At 36.5% G+C, this 13,051-nt stretch overlaps 1 long non-coding RNA gene across 3 annotated transcripts in view; it reads left to right on the top strand.

Moving 5' to 3' along the window:
• The window catches only part of LOC306647997, a 94,480-nt gene that overhangs the window by 69,430 nt on the left and 11,999 nt on the right, over positions 1-13,051 (top strand). Inside the window, exon 2 of one of the 3 annotated variants that reach the window (XR_013760233.1) lies at positions 12,811-13,007. The exons of the other annotated variants lie outside the window; for them this stretch is intronic. This is a non-coding gene — a long non-coding RNA (uncharacterized lncRNA). The remainder of the gene's footprint in view (positions 1-12,810; positions 13,008-13,051) is intronic. 3 annotated transcript variants of the gene reach the window in all.

Below are 13,051 nucleotides of genomic sequence, written 5' to 3'. Positions count from 1 at the left end.
TTTGTTTTTCAGTTGTAAATGGACACAATATCTTTATTTAATTCATTAATTTATTTTTGGGTGGTGCTGAGGATTGAACCTAGGGGCTCACATGTGCTAGGCAAGCGTCCTACCACGGAGGCACACCTCCGCCCTCTTCTAGCATTTTTATAGTTTTTGTTCTTACATTCCAAACATTAATCTTTTTTTTGGGGGGGGGGGGGGGGTGGGGGGGTGCTGGGGCTTGAACCCAGGGCCTCGCATGCTAGGACAGCACTCTGCCACTGAGCTACATTCCCCGGCCTGGTTAATATATTTTGAGTTGACTTTTGTGTATGGTGTGATGGGGATCTAACTCATCCTTCTGCACGTGGATGTCCAGGTGTTCCCAGCACTACTGAACAGACCGTATTTCCCCAGGGGTAGCTTTGTTCTTCAGTTGATCATGAATGTGTGAATTTATTTTTGAGCTCTCTATTCTATTCCCTTGGTCTGTAGGTCTGTTTTTGTGATAGTACCACGTTCTTTCGACTACTGTCACTTTGTGGTGGATTTTGAGATCAGGTAGTGTGACGCCTCCAGCTGTGTTCTTTTTGCTTGACTTTGTTTTTTGCTATTGGGGAAGATCTCAGAATTTTCCTCTCCATTTTAAGGGCTGGTACACAGCACTAACATTATTCTGGGCAACTTGAGTATAGAAATCTGGAAGAAGATGGAACTGGGAGAGGATAGAGCAACGGGTGACTTTCAGCTCTCTGTAATCTTTCCAAACTGATAATCTTTTTGACTTCCTTATTTCAGAAGTGTCCTGCTTTAAGTCGTCAGGCTTACAATTAACAACAACAACAACAACAACAACAACAATTTCATTGGAGCATAATATGTAATAAAATGGACCTACTTTATTTGTGTACAGATCTACAGGTGTAGTCAGGCATGGTGGTGCACACCTGTGATCCCAGCGATCTAGGAGGCTGAAGCAGGAGGATCATGAGTTCAAAGCCAGCCTCAGCAACTGAGTGAGGCCCTGTTTCAAAATAAAAAATAAAAAGGATGTGGCTCAGTGGTTAAGCACCCCTGAGTTCAATTCTTGGTACCAACAAAACAAAACAAAACAAAAACAAAAACAGGCCCCACCCCCACCCCCGCAAATCCTCAGATGTGTAAGTATTGAGAAACGTGTACGCTTCAGTGTCTAGTGCTACCACACTGCCTATGGACACCACTTTTATCACTCCAAAAGGTCTAGTCATGCTCCATGATCTGCTTTGTGCCACTGAAGATCAGAGTTACCATTTCTAGTCCTCTTTAAAGAGTCACACAGTAAGTAGTCTTACTTTTGTGCCTGGCTTCTTTCTATCAGCATAAAGTTTTGAGATTCATTCAGGTCATATGCAATAAGTTTTATGCTGACTAGTTTACATTGTCTGGATATACCATAATTTGTTTATTAGTTTATCTGTTGGTAGATAATGTATTTTGTTTTTGTTGTTGTTGTTTTACAGGTAAAGCTATCATCACGAACATCCCCTGATCAAGATTTGTATGGACATATACTTTCATTTCTCTTAAATGTATACTTGAGAGTGGAATTGCTCAGTCCTATGAAAATAAACAAGTTTTTTTTTGTTTTTTTTTGTTTTTTTTTGGTACTGAGAATAGAACCCAGGCATGCTCTACCACTGAGTTATCCAGCCCTTGTTATTTTTAAAATTTTTTTATTTTTTGCAGTGCTGGGGATTGAATCCAGGGCCCTGTGCTTGCAAGGCAAGCACTTTACCAACTGAGCTATCTTCCCAGCCTCCTTGCTTTTTTTTTTTATTTGAAGTCAGGGTCTCACTAAGTGGCTGATGCTGATCTTGAACTTGCAGTCTTCCAAGTCTTGGGGATTACAGGTGTGTGCCACTGTGCTGGAAAGACAATGAATATTTTTTAAAGAAAATGTCAAATTGTTTTTCAAAGTGATTTTACCATTCTATATCCCTGTTAGCCATGTATGAGAGTTCCAGTTGCTCTCTGGATGTTTTTCAACATTGTCAGTCTTTTTAATATCTTTTTTATTTTTTCCTCATTTGCTTTTAATTTGCATTTTTCTGATGATGAATAATGTCAAACACCTTTTCATGTACTTAATTGCCCCTATACAAATCTTTTGTGAAGTGTCTGTTCACAGGTTTTGCTAATTTTTTTTTTTTTTTTTTGGTACCGGGGATTGAACTCAGGGGCACTCAACCACTAAGCCACATCCCCAGCCCTATTTTATAGTTTATTTAGAAACCGGGTCTCATTGAGTTGCTTAGCACCTCTCTGTTGCCGAGACTGGCTTTGAACTTGCCATTCTCCTGCCTCAGCCTCCCGAGCTGCTGGGATTATAGGCATGTGCCACCATGCCTAGCTACTCTAATTTTTATTGGTGTATATTAATTTATACAAAACAGTGAGTGTCATGGTGGTATATTGAGATAAGTGTATAATGTAGTTTGATAAATTTCATCCCCAATACCTCTCCTTATCCTTTGCACCTTCTTCTCTTATCCCCTTCATTTATACCAATGATCTCCCTCCTACATTCATGATGATCTTCTTTTTTTTCCATTTTCCATATATGAGAGAAAACATATGGTATTTGTTTTTCTGAGCCTGGTTTATTTCACCTAGCAGAATGTTCTCCATTTCCACTGATTTTCCAGAAAATGACACAATTTCTTTCTTTCTTCCTTTCTTTTTATAATTGAGTAATTTTCCCTTTTTACATATACCACATTTCATTTATTCCTTCATCTGTCGATGGACACGGAGGCTGATTCCATAACTTGGCTATTGTGAATTATGCAGCTGTAAACATGGGTATGCGTGTATCTCTGAAGTATGCTGACTTTAATCCTCTGGGATAAATGTCAAGGAGGTATAACGGAGTCAAATGATAGTTCGGTTTTTAGCTTTCTTCCAGGAACCTTCAGTATCAATTCTCATAGTGGCTGTACTATTTTATATTCCCACCAACAGTATTTTTTTTTTTCTTTAATGTGGTGCTGGGGATCAAACCCAGTGCCTCACATGTGCTAAGCAAACACCCTACCACTGAGCCACAACGCCAGGCCCCCACCAACAGTAGGTAAGGGCTCTTTTCTCCTGCATCCTTACCAGTGTTTATCTTTTTCTGTGTTCTTGGTGATTGCCGTTCTGACTGGGGTGAGATGCAATTTCAATGTAGTTTTGATCTGCAGTTCCCTGATGGCTAAAGATGATGAACATGTTTTTTTCATATTATGGCCATTTGTATCTCTTTTGAGAAGTTTTGTTTCAGTTTCAGTTCATGAAACAGAACTCAAAACTTCTTGCCCACTTATTGAAAACGTTATCTGTTTTTGGTTGTTGAATTTTTTCGAGTTTTCACATATTCTGGATATAAATTCTCTTTTGGAAGATAGCTGGTAAAGATTTTCTGCTGCTCTGCAGGTTCTCTTCACTCTTGTTTTCTTTGCTGTGTAGAAGCTTTTTAATTTGATGCTATCTCATTTATTAATTCTTGCTATTATTTCCTGGTTTTGCTCATTTATAATGGATGTTATCTCCTTAATATCGAGTTGTAAGAATTTTTATTATATATAAGTACACAACTACTTTTTTACTTTTATTATGAATCTTTTCTCTAATTTTGTGATTTGTTCTTTTATTTTCTTAATATAATTGGAATAGAATAGCAGGAATTTTTATTTTACTTATTTTATTTTATTTTTTGCAGTATTGGCAGTTGAACTTAGGATTTCACACATGCTGGGCAAGCACTCTATACCTGATCTATATACCTGCCCTTTTTAAAAATTTAATTTGGGGCAAGGTCTCACTAAGTTGCCTGGCTGGCCTTGAACTTGTGATCCTCCTGCCTCAGCCTCCCCAGTAGCTGGAATTACAGATGTGTATTACCACATCTGGCTAGAAGTTTGTAATTTTGATGAAGTCCAATTTATCAATTTTTTCTTTTATGGTTTGTGCTTTTGTGTTCTACTCAATTTTCTTGTTTACTCCAAAATCTGTTTTCTTTGAAAACTTGTATAAGTTAATTTTTACGTATGGGTTTATCATTCATTTTGGTAATTTTTTTGTTTGTTTTGGTGCTTGGGACTGAACTCACAGCCTGGAGCATGGTATGCATGTGCTCCACCACTGAGCTACACCCTCAGCTACATGTCAGGTTAATCTTTTTGAGTAGGATGAGGCCAAGGTCGAGGTTCATCCTGTTCCCCCAACACCCTGTTCATATGATATGATATGCAGTTGTTCCATATTGAAGTGACTGTCCTCTGACCACTGAACTACCTTGATCTGACTACTTTGCCAGAAGTCAATTGACCGTATATGTGTGAGGGTGTATTTATGGATTTTCTGTTCTTCTTTTTTTTTTTTTTTTTCTTTTTTGGGGGGTGCTGGGGATCGAACCCAGGGCCTTGTGCTTACAAGGAAAGCACTCTACCGACTGAGCCATCTCCCCAGCCCCCCTGATTTTCTGTTCTTTTTCATTAGTCTATATGTCTATCCTTAGGCCATTATGACATTACCTTGATTACTGAAGTTCTGCAGTTAAGTCTTGGATTTGAGTACTGAAAGCTTCCAAGTTTCTTATTTGTTTTTCTTTTTGAAGGGGAGGATGGGGATAGTAGGAGTTTGCTATTTTTTTAATATATATTTTTTAGTTGTCAATGGATCTTTTGTTTAATTTTATTTATTTATATGGGGTGCTGAGTACTGAACCCAGGGCCTCACACACGCCAGGCAAGCCACTGAGCCACGACTCCAGCTCCCCAAGTTTATTCTTTTAAAAGCTTGTTTTGGTGATTCTAGGTATTTTCCATTTCCATATAAATTACAGAACAAGTTTGCATGTATTTTCTGTTCTTTGTTTTTTTGGGTGGTCCCAGAGATTAAACCCAGGGGTGCTTAAACATTGAGCTACATCCCCAGCCTTTTTATTTATTTCTTTATTTTATTTTGAGACAGGGTCTTGCTAACTTGCTTAGGGCCTTGCTGTGTTGCTGAGGCTGGCTTTGAACTTGTGATCCTTCTGCCTCAGCCTTTTGAGCTGTTAGGATTATAGGCGTGTGCCACCATGGCTTGTTGCTCACATTTTTGATTTTCCTAAAAAAGTTAATTGTTATAATATGTCAGGATTTGACTGGGTCACCAGGTTTGGTGGCACATGCCTGTAATCCCAGCTACTTAGGAGACTAAGGCAGGAGGATTGCTGGTTCAAGGCCAGCCTGGGCAACTTAATGAGAACCTGTCTCAAAATTTTACAAAGGGATGAGGATATGGCTTAGTGGTAGAGTGCTTGCCTAGAATCTGGGGGACCCTAGGTTTAATCTCCAGCGTTGCAAACAAATGAACAAACAAAAATAAGAACAAAAAGTCCAAAAACTAACAAGTGTTGAGGGCATGTGGAGAAATAAGAACCTTTGTGTACTCTTGGTAGGAATGTGAAATGGTACAATAACTATGAAAAACAGTACGGTGGTTCTTCAGAAAATTAAAAGCAGAACTACCATATTATCCAGAAATCCCAGGTTTGTGTGTATTTCCACTAAGAGAATGAAGTGAAAAAGAAAAAAGATCATATCAATTGATACAGAAAAATCATCTATGAATAGGTATTTGTACATCTGTGTTCATAACAGTATTACTCACAACAGTCACGAGATGAAAGCAGCCCAAATGGACACCAGTAGATGAATGAATAAGAAGATGTGGTATGTAGTATGGAATATTATTCAGCTTAAAAAATAACAATTCTGATATGTTGCAACATGGATGACCCTTGAGGGCATAATGCTTAGAGAAATTAACTAGTTCCAGAAAGACAAATGGTTTATCATTCCACTTAAAGGAGTTGTCTGAAATGGTTACTTTTTACAGGAATACTATACTGTTTTACATAGTAACTGTACCATTACTGCTCTACCAACAGTGCTAAAGTGTTCTGATTTTTCCAAAGTCTCACCAGTACTCTATTATTTTTTGCCTTATTTACTTATTTTTTATTCTTTTTAAATATACGTGACATAGAGTGTATTTTGATATATATACATACATGGAGTATACCTTACCATTCTTTATTTTTGGTATTCTTTTAAAAAAATTTGTTCTTTTTAGTTGTACATGATAGTAGAGTGTATTTTGACATATCGTACACACATGGAGTATAATTTCCCATTCTTGTGCCATTCCTAATCTTTTGAGGAATGTCCATGCTCATTCCCATAGTGCTCGTACTGACTTACAATTCCATAAACAGTGTAAAAGTGTTCCTCTACTTGCAATTCTCTTCAGCATTTATTATTGCTTGTATTCTTGGTGGTTGTCATTCTATCTGGAGTGAGAAGAAATTTCATTGTAGTTTTGATTTGCATCGCTCTCGTTACTAAAGATGTTGAACAATTTTTCGTATATTTGTTCGCCATTTGTATTTCTTCTTTTGAGAAGTGTCTGTTTAGTTAATTTATCCATTTATTGATGGGTTATTGGGTTTTTTGGTGGTAAGTGTTTTGGGTTCTTTGTATTCTGGATATTAATCTTCGGTCAGAAGAGTAGCTAGCAGAGAATAGCAACACAACATCTTAGACTCTCTGGGACACTACAAAGGTAGTGCTGAGTGGAAAGTTCATTGCACTGAGCTTGTTCATTAAAAGAATAGAAATCACCAAATAAATGACCTAGCATTACATCTCAAAGTCCTAAGAAAAGAAGAGCAAATCAACACTAAAAACAGTAGAAGATAGGAAATAATTAAAATCAGAGTCAAAAATCAATAAAATTGAAACAAATAAATTAAAAAACAAAATGCTGGTTCTTTGAAAAAATAAATAAAATTGATAAACACTTAGCCAAGCTAATGATAAGAAGGACAGAAAAAACTCTAATTGTTAAAATTTGTGATGAAAAGGAGGAAATATCACAGTAGACACTAGTGAAATACAGACAACCAGAAACTATTTTGAAAATTTATACTCCAATAAAATAGAAAATCTTAAAGACATTAACAAATTTCTAGATACATATGACCTACCCAAACCCAAAATGAAACAGGAGGACATACACAATTTAAACAGATCAATTTCAAGCAATGAAATTGAAGATTCCATCAAAAACCTACCAATCAAGAAAACACCCAGGACCATATGGATTCTCAGCTGAGTTCTACAAGACCTTCAAAGAAAAACTAACGCCAATCCTCTTCAAATTATTCCATGAAATGGAAAAGGAGGAAACCCTTCCCACTTCATTCTATGAAGCTAGTATCACTCTGATACCAAAACCAAAGACACATCAAGGAAAGAAAACTTCAGAACAATATCCCTGATGAAGAACATAGATGCAAAATTTCTTAATAAAATACTGGCAAATTGCATACAAAACATATTAAAAAGATAGTACACCATGATCAAGTGGGGTTCATCCCAGAGATGCAAGGTTGGTTCAACATATGGAAATCAGTAAATGTAATTCATCACATCTGTAGACTTAAACATAAGAATCACATGATTATCTCAATAGATGCAGAAAAAGCATTTGACAAAATACAGCATCCATTCATGTTCAAAGTACTAGAAAAACTAGTGATAGTGGGAATGTACCTAAACATTGTAAAACCCAGGGCCAACATCATTCTAAATGGTATTCCTTCTGAAAACTGGAACAAAACGAGTCCCTCTTTCACCACTTCTATTCAACATAATCCTTGAAACTCCAGTCAGAGCAATTAACAAATGAAAGAAATTAAAGGGATACAAATAGGAAAAGAAGAACTCAAACTACCCCTATTTGCTGAGGATATGATTCTTTTTTTTTTTTTTGCGGTACTGGGGATCTAACTCAGGGCCCAGGCAAGCACTCTACCAGCTGAGCTATCTCCCCAGCCCCCAGGATATGATTCTTTATTTAGAAGACCCAAAACACTTCACCAGAAAACTTCCAGAATTCATAAATAAATTCAGAAAGTTAGCAGGATATAAAATTAACATCCATAAATCAATTGTGTTCTTATATACCAATGATGTATCAGCTGAAAGAGAAATTAGGAAAACTATTCCATTCACAATAGCCTGAAAAGAAAATACTGGGAATCAAAAGAGGTGAAAGACGTCTGCAATGGAAACTAAAGAACACTAAAGAAAGAAATCAAAGAAGACCTTAGAAGATGGAAAGAACTTCCATGTTCTTGGATAGGTGGAAGTAATATTGTCAAAATGACCATACTACCTAAAGTACTATACAAATTCAATACAATTCCTATTAAAACTCCAATGACATTCTTCATAGAAATAGAAAAAGCAGTCATGACATTCATTTGGAAAAGTAAGAGACCCAGAATAACCAATGCAATTCTTGGTGAGAAAAGTGAAGCAGGAAGCATGATAATACCAGATCTTATATTATACTACAGAGCTATAGTAACAAAAACAGCATGGTATTGGCATCAAAACTGATATAGAGACCAATGCTACAGAATAGAAGACACAGAGACAAATCCACATAACTACAGTTATCTCACACTAGACAAAATGCCATGAACATACATTAGAGAAAAGATAGCCTCTTCAATAAATGGTGCTGGGAAAACTGGAAATCCACATGTAGTAGAATGTAATTAAACCCCTATCTTTCACCCTGTATGAAACAACTCAAAGTGAATCAAGGGCGTAGGCCTTAGACCAAAGACCTTGCTCCTACTAGAAGAAAATATAGGCCCAACCTCTATCATGTCAGCTTAAGAACTGACTTCCTTCACAAGACTCCTAAAGGGCAAGAAGCAAACTAAAAACTTCTTCACACAAAGGAAATAATCAAGAACATGAATAGAGAACCTACAGAATGGGGACTGGGGATATGGCTCAGTTAATAGAGTGCTTGCCTCACATGCATGAGGCCCTGGCTTCAATCCGCAGCACCACAAAAAAAAAAAAAAAAAAAAAAAAGGTAGAGAACCTACAGAATGGGAGAAAATCTTTGCCACCCTCACCTCAGATAGAGTATTTATCTTCAGGAAATACAATGAACTCAAAAAACAACAGCAAAAACAAAACAAACAAACAAATAAGCAAAACCAAAACCAAAACAAATAACCCAGTCTATAATTGGGCAAAGGAATTGAACAGGCACTTCACAGAAGAAATACGAATGATCAACAAATACATGAAAAAGTGTTCAACATCTCTAGAAATAAGAGAAATGCAAATTAAGACCATGCTGAGGTTTCATCTCGCTTCAATCAGATGGCAATTATCAATAATACAAGTAGCAATAAATGTTGGCAAGGATATGGGGGAAGGGGTACACTCATACACTCTGCTGGTGGGATGGCAAGTTGGTGCAACCACTCTGAAAAGCAGTATGGAGATCCCTTATAAAACTTGGAATGGAGCCACCATTTGACCCAGTTGTCCCATTCCTTGGTATACTACAGTGATGCAGCCACATCAAGGTTTATAGTAGCTCAATGCACAATAGCTAAGCTATGGAATCAACCTAGGTGCCTTTCAACAAATGAGTGGATAAAGAAAATGTTACATATATATATATATATATATATATATATATATATATATATATATTAACCATAAAGAAGAATGAAATTGTGGCATTTGCCAATAATTGGATGGAAATGGAGACAATCATATTAAGTGAAATAAGACCATCCTCCAAGTCGAAGGCTGAATGTTCTCTTTGTTGCGGATACTAACCCAGAATAAGGAAGGTGGGAGGGAAGAATAGAAGTTCATTGGATTAGATGAAGGGGAATGAAGGAAAGAGGGGGGATGGGAATAGGAAAGACAGTAGAATGAATCAGACGTAACTCTCCTATTTCATATGTGATTATATGACCAGTGTATCTACATATTATGTATGACCACAAGGATGGGAAGTTATTCTCCATGTGCAAATGATATATCAAAATACATTGTATTGTAATGTATAACTAAAATGAACAAATAAAAAATTTAAAAAAGGAATAGAGTTTTTACATGTCAAAACAAAAACAAAAACAAAAAAAACCCAAAACAAAACAGAAAGAAATACGCTAATCCCCTAAAAGCAAAGGTTGAATGTTCTCTCTGATATGTGGATGCGAATATACAATAAGGGAGGTGGGAAGGAAGAATAGAAGTTCATTGGATTAGAAAAAGGGGAATGAAGGAAAGAGGGGGGATGGAATACGAAAGACAGTAGAATGAATCAGACAAAACTTTCCTCTATTTGTATATGAATACACCACCAGTGAAACTCCACCTCATGTACAACCACAAGAATGGGCTCCTAAGTTATAATCCATCTATGTATAATATGTCAAAATAAACTCCACTGTCATCTATATCTAAAAAGGACAAGGAAAAAAAGGAGGAATAGCTAGGAAACATTTTTTCCCATTCTATCGATTCTCTCTTCACATTCTTAATTGTTTCCTTTGCTGTGCAGAAGCTTTTTAATTTGAGGCCATTCCACTTATTAGTTCTTGTTATTATTTCCCGAGCTTAAGGAATTTTATTGAGGAAGTTGTTTTCCCTGCCTATATGTTGGTATGTTGATCCTGTATTTCTTATATGAGCTGCAAAGTTTCTGGCCTAATTTCTAGGTCTTTGATGCATTTTGGGTTGACTTTTCTGCAGGATGAGAGATAAGAATCTATTGTCATCCTTCTATGTATGGATAACCAGTTTTCCCGGCACCTTTTGTTAAAAAGTCTGTCTTTCCTGAAATGTGTTTTTGGTGCCTTTATCAAGAATCAGATGACTGTATCTCTGTTGGTTTGTTTTAGTGTCTTCTATTCTGTTCCAGTGTCTGTTTTTATGCCAGTACCATGCAGTTTTTGTTGCTATAGCTCTAGTATAATTTGAAGTCAGTATTGTAATACTGTTAGCATTACTTTTTTGGGATTAGAATTGTTTATCTATTCTGGGTCTTTCAGTCTTTCAAATGAATTTTAGGTTTTTTTTTTTTTCCTAGTTCTGTGAAGAAAGTCATTGGTATTTTGATAGAAATTGCATTCACTGTATATATTGCCTCTGATGATATGACCATTTTAATAACGTATATGTGTTTGGTACTGGGGTTTAAACCCAGGGGCACTTTACCACTGAGCTACATTTTGAGTTCTTTTTTATTTTTTATTTTGAGACAGGGTCTCACTAAGTTGTGAAGGCTGGACTTGAACTTGCAATTCTCCTGCTTCAACTTCCTGGGTCACTGGGGATACAAGCTTGTCCCACTATGCCCAGCTCATTTTAACATTCTGCCTTTCCATGAACATGGGATGCTTTTCTACCTTTTAGTATCTTCTTCAATTTCTTTCTTCAGTGACCTATAGTTTTTATTATAGGGGTCTTTTATTTCCTTGGTTATATTTTTCCCGGGTAATTTATTTTTTGAGGCTATTTTGAATGATTGTCTTCCTGAGTTTTTCCTCAGAAAATTCATTATTGGTGTAAAGATATTGATTTCATATCCTGACATCAATATTGTTAAGAGATATTGGTCTGTAATTTTCTTGTCATTTTTTTGTCTGGCTTTGCTGTTAGGATACTATTGGTCTTATAGAATGGGGCAGGAAGTACTTCCTTCTTTAAGTTTTGAAGAGTATAAGAAGGATTGGTGTTAGCTCTTTTTTAGTGGCTAGAATTCAGCAGTGAAACCATGTTTTCAAGAGATTGTTTACATTACTTTCTTAAAACCCTTTTTATTTCTGTAGAACTGGTAGTAATGTCTTCACTTTTTGCATGTAATTTTAATAATTTGAATCCTTTCTCTTTTTTCTCAATCTAGCTAAAGATTGTCAATTTTGTTGATCTTTTTTGAAAAACAAACTTTTGGTTTCATTGATTTTATTGTTTTTCTTTTCTTTTTTTTTATTGGTTCTTTTTATTTATAGATGACAGCAGAATCTATTTTGATATAATTATACAGCATGGACTATATCTTAATCTAGTTAGAGTCCCATTCTTTGTGTGTGTGTGTGTGTGTGTTGCTGAGGACCGAACCCAGGGCCTCATGCATGCTAGGCAAACATACATTCTGCCACTGAACCACATCCCTAGCCCTAGAGTCCCATTCTTATGGCTATGTGGTATATGTACACGATAGAGTATTACTCAGCCATAAAGAAGAATGATGTTATGATATTTGCCAGCAAATGGATGGATCTGGAGGCCATCATGTTAAGTGAAATAAGCCATTCCCCAAAACCCAAAGGTTAAATGTTTTCTCTGATAGGTGGAAGGTAACCCACAATAAGGGAAAGGGGTGAATGGAATAATAGAAGTGCAGATCTTTTTTGTTTTTGTGTTTCATATTTATGTTCCATATCTGTTATAATTTTTTTTTTTTTTTTTGGTGCTGGGGATCAAACCCAGGGCCTTATGCCTACAAGGCAAGCACTCTACTGACTGAGCTATCTCCCCAGCCCCATGTTATAATCTCTATTGTTTCCTTTGTATTTAGTTTGTGCTTTTCTGGTTTATTAATGTTCAAAGTTCAGTTGTTAATTTGAATTTTTTTTTTGTACTGCAAATTGAACCCAGTGCTTCACAAATGCCAGGCAAACAGCCCTCTACCTCTGAGCTATATCCTCAGCCCTTGTTATTTTATTTTGGGAAAGCTCTCAATAAGTTGTCCGGGATGGCCCCAAACTTGTGTTCACACTTGCCTCAGTCTCCTGAGTAGCTGGGATTACAGGTTTCTCTCTGTTCTTTTAAATTCTTCTTTTCCCTTCTTCAGAGATTGAACCTGAAGTACTTTACCACAGAGCTACATGCCCAGCCTTTTTTATTTTTTATTTTGAGACAGGGTCTTGCTATGTTGCTAAGTCTCTTGTTAATTTGCTGAGGCTGACCTTGGACTTTGTAATTCCTCCTGCCTCATCCTCCTGAGTCGCCAGAATGACAGTCGTGTGTCACTGGACCCAGGCTGGCTTCTTTCCACACTGCATTTACAGCTATAAATTTCCTCCTTAGTACCATTTTTGCTACATCTCAAAAGCATTGGTAAGTTGTGTTTTCATTTTCTTTTGTATCAAGATATTCTCTCT

The sequence above is a fragment of the Sciurus vulgaris genome (genome assembly GCF_902686455.1).
Source record: "Sciurus vulgaris genome assembly, chromosome: 17".
Classification (NCBI taxonomy): Eukaryota; Metazoa; Chordata; class Mammalia; order Rodentia; family Sciuridae; genus Sciurus; species Sciurus vulgaris.
The sequence above is the reverse complement of the archived record's forward strand: the minus strand, read 5'-3'. Positions and strand labels throughout refer to the sequence as shown.